Source organism: Cavia porcellus, unplaced genomic scaffold, assembly GCF_034190915.1.
Source record: "Cavia porcellus strain 051 isolate PalLab524CR breed Dunkin Hartley unplaced genomic scaffold, mCavPor4.1 scaffold_12, whole genome shotgun sequence".
Lineage (NCBI taxonomy): Eukaryota > Metazoa > Chordata > Mammalia > Rodentia > Caviidae > Cavia > Cavia porcellus.
Window position 1 is genome coordinate 7,436,436 of NW_026947495.1, and position 4,598 is coordinate 7,441,033.

The 4,598-nt window shown below is 38.5% G+C and overlaps 1 pseudogene; it reads left to right on the forward strand.

Moving 5' to 3' along the window:
* Nucleotides 1-1,768: 1,768 nt before the first annotated feature.
* Nucleotides 1,769-3,575, forward strand: LOC100727268 (rab proteins geranylgeranyltransferase component A 2-like; annotated as a pseudogene).
* Nucleotides 3,576-4,598: the final 1,023 nt, after the last annotated feature.

Genomic DNA, 4,598 nt, shown 5'->3' on the forward strand with positions numbered 1-4,598 from the left:
GTTCTGTTACCTTGAAGTATTGCTGCTATGCCATGCCACCCTGCCTTGGAGCCAACTAATTAGGGACTGAACCTCCACAAATTATGAGAGTATTTTATCTCAGCAATGAGAGAAGGAAATCAACACAGTCTCAAAGTGTTTTTCTTTGGAAGAAATTGACAAGCTAATTGTAATATTCATATGGAAATGCAAAGGATTAATAAGTCATTAACAATTTGGCAAAGATTTTAAAAATGACAAGGTTTGCACTTCCCTGATTTCACAACCAATGGTATACTTTATATACAGGTGTCCTCCCAAAACCTCATGTGCTCATAGGTGAGGCTTTCGGAGGAGGTTAAATCATGTGGGCATCATGCCAACAGCAGATTGATTAGCTCACTAATGACTTTATAGCTTAATGTTATCCTGGGAGGTGACCCCACACACACATACACATACTTCATGACAAAATAAGAATTTTCATAATGATTGCACTACTCCTTTGTATAATAGTTGTCCCTGAAGCTGCTATTCATTAACTACCTTTTCCTACATCTGACTTGTATTCACTTTGCCTCTAGAAAGTACCTGAGTGTGCCATATTTCCTGATCTGATGGTGTAATCCAAACGTTCATCCCCAAAGAGTGTGGGGCACTGGTGGTCCTTCTGGAGTGCATGGTGGTAGTTTACCATTGATTTTAATCACAGAGTGTAGCAATACTAAGAATCCGCCTTCTGTGTCCTGGGTTGTAGACATTGTCTTCCTTTCCTGTTGTGTAGTAGCAGTCCAGTTTTCCCCCTCCTCAACAAGATCAATCATACCAGCCAGCACAAAAAGTCCACATTTTGCATATTGTCCAGAGATGTGAGGGTGGAATCATTGTCATGTCCCACAGTAGAGGCACTCTTTCTAGGACTGAGCTGTAGAAAGAGGAAACAAGGATTTGCTAAGGGTTCACTGGGGAGACAGTGAGTGGTGCCACTTCTATTTTTATCCCTTGATTTCTGGACCCTTCATTATCAGAACAGCATTGGCAGAGTGTGGATGTCCTCTCTAAAATTTATCTTGAAATTTAGTTGTCACTGTACACTTACTGAGATATAGTTTAAGAAGAGATTAGAGTCCCAGCAGGCAGCACCCACCAGCACAGCAGCCAAAGCTCCAGCCAATGCTCTGTGTAATGTGGGCCTCCCTGCTGAGAGGATTAGGCCTTGTACTCTGTCTGGAACCTCAGGCAGCAGCGGCCTGGCTGCTAGAACTAGGCAGTGACCTGCTGGTGCTCATCCTCTACTGCAAGTTGCAGCGGCTACGCTCTGCCACCCACCTTTTCCTGGTCAACATCAGCCTTAACGACCTACTGGTGTTCCTCTTCACAACAGCTTTACCTTCATGTCATGCCTGAGGAACAGCTGGGTATAGGACACAGTGGGCTGCATGTGGAACAGATTTAGCAGCAATCTATTGGAGAAGAATTCCAGTCACAAATGCATATACAATGTATTTTGGCATTTAGTGCTAAAATGAAATTCAGGAATAAAACCAACACCCATTTTAGCATTCTCAGATGTAACTGGATGTACTTTGTCATGTTTCACTGCTACTGATTTATTAAAAACAAACACTTAAAAAAGGATAGCTAAGACCTGCAAATTCTGTGCCTCTGGAAGAACTAGAGCATTACAAGGAAAGATTTTATCACATCCTACTCACACTTCAGCAAAGCTTCAACCCAGATTCATACTTATTTTCTTCATCAGCAGCTATTACCTGAACCTTTACCTCCTATGACACCAGAAAATCTTCTCACAGAGTTTGATGTGTTTATAATAGGAACAGGTTTGCATGAATCTATCTTTGCTGCATGTTTGGGAAGTGGACAGAGATCCTTCATGTTGATTCAAGAAGCTGCTATGGAGGGAATTGGGTTGGTTTCAGCTTTTCAGAATTGCTTTCCTGGTTGAAGGAGTATCAGCAAACAGTGACACCAAAGAAAAAAACTGCTGCTGCGTGGCAAGACTTGATCCATGAAACAGAAGAAGGCATTGCTTTTTGCAAGAAAGATGAGACCATTCAACACAGTTTTATGGTATGCCAACCAAAATGTGGAGGACAGTGATCACAAGATTGGTGCTCTGCAGAAAAAAAAACTCAGTGGCATCTGGTACCCTCACTGAACCTCTGCAGTCTGCAGAGTTGCCTGAAGAGAGGCACTCATACATTACAAACAATGAAATTCCTGACAAACATACCCCAAAAAGTGATAGCAAGGTATCACTAGAAGAAACTGACATCGAGGAGTCACCAGAGAAAGTGGAGATAAAACAGCGATATGTCTAGTTTCAGATGGAGATAAGGTTGAAAACCTACAGTAGAAGATAATACCAACCAATCTAAGAGAAATAAGAATGCAGGAAACTTAATACTGATTTGTTTTTAAAGTTGCTGTATTCTCAATGATCACTGGTTGATCTTTTAATCAAATCAAATGTTAGTCACTATGCAGAATTTTAAAATGTCACCAGAATTCTTACACTTTAAGAAATGATAGAACAGGTCCCTTGCTCCAGAGTAGATGTCTTTAATAGCAAAGAACTCATTATAGTTGAAAAGAGGGTGTGAATGAAATTCCGTTCTTTCTATTTAAATTATGAACAGCATCCTGAAGAATACCGATTTCCAGCAGTGATTTTATAAATACTTAAAAACTAACCCCCAACCTCCAGAATTTTATACTACACTCAAGTGTAGTGATATCAGAATCACCTTGCACCACATTAGATGGCCTTAAAGCAAAATAAAATAAAATAACATACATCCTTCAGTGTCTTGGATGATTTGGCAACACTCCTTTTTTATTTCCTTTGTATGGCCAAGTAGAAATTCCTCAGTGCTTTTGCAGGATGTGTGTAGTTTTTGATGGAATCTGTTGCCTTTGCTACCAAATCCAATGCTTTGTAATTGACAAAGAATCTAGAAGATGTAAATCAAGTATAGATAATTTTGGTTAAAGAATAAATATTAACCATTTTTTGTGGAAGGTAGTTACCTTTCTAAGGAAACATGCGCAAATGTGCAGTATAAGCAGACCTCAAGGGCAGTGTTGGTTACAGATCAGTCTATAATGAAGGTGGATTTCAATCAGCAGATTTCCATCTTGATAGGTCCTGTGGAACCAGGAGCTTGTTTTACTTGGGTCACAGAATTGTGTTCGTTGACTATCACACACATGAAAGATTACTGTCTGGCACTTTACACTTGTGAATCTTTAAAAACAGCAACGGAAGATTCAGAATCCGTAGTGAAGAAATTATTCACTCCTCTTGCTTAAAGAGAAGTAGATAAGGAAGAACTTAGAAAGCCAAGACACTTATGGGCTCTTCATTTTAGTATGAGAGATTCCTCAGCAGAGGGTCATATTGTGGCTTCCCTTGATGTGTGTATGTCTGCTCTGGGTCTGACTCTGGACTGGGCAGTGAGAACATGGTCACACTAGCAGAAACAGTGTTGTCCCAGGAGGTCTTTCCAAGTGAATAATTCTGCCCTCCTCCTTCAAATCTAGAAGACGTTGTCTTTGACAGTGAGGATAAGTAACCAAATGCTCCTGGAACAATAAAACTATGGCCAAGCTAGAATCTTCTGAGGAAAGCAAAAACCTAGAAAACTTACTTCAAAAGCAGAGAATAACAAACTGGAAATGCACTTCATCTTGGCATCAGACTATTCTCATTTGAAGGACAATTTTCCATAAGACTAATAAGGAGTGGTTATATGATAAGTACTATGCAGATGTCGTCTTTAAGTCTTTTTGAGACATTGGTTTTTGAAGATCCTTGTTAACCAGTAACTGATTTATTTAATTATTGGACTTTGAGTTTCAGAAACAGTTTTGTGACAGAAACTTAAAACAGGGTTAGCTTTATTTTAATACTGGGTACATATGTGAGATTTCCATGTTAGCAATTTTGCTTAAAGGAAAACAAAGCTGTTACCAGCTACTGATCTTCAGATTTTATCATTGTCTACAGAATAATTAATATCAGAAATATATTAGTTACTTTTGCAGTTATTACAGTTGCTACCATAGAGAAATACAAACAGTGCAATATGTGAATCTTTTGGGTATAGTATAAATAATGTAGACTTAGTAGTGAGAACAGCAACTATTAAAAGTGTCAGTATGATAAAATACACTTGTCCATAGTTATTAAAAGATTAGTTTTGCATGGTCCTTGTTCTTCCTGAAGTCTTTGTGCTCACATTTTGCAATTTAACTTGCCTCCTTAGCTCTTGTAACCGAGTGAAACAATGACAACACCATAATCTTCTCCTTTACAAAAGGAAACTGAGATTAGTTGATAGTTGAAGAGTTTATTTTGGGGAGATACATTCCAAAAAAAATCTAGGGGACAAGATTAGCTTAAAATGTCTGCAGAACTCTGCTCAGGCACCTAAATTTAAAAAAAAAACAAAAACTTTCAACATGTAATTTTAGCTAAAAGAAAAAATTAGATTACCCTAGATACTTCAGGTGGTTATTCTGATATCCCTAAAAAGAAACAGAATGAAGCATTTTTAATTTGAGATTACAGTTAGCTTTCAACCCTTCTCTAAGTA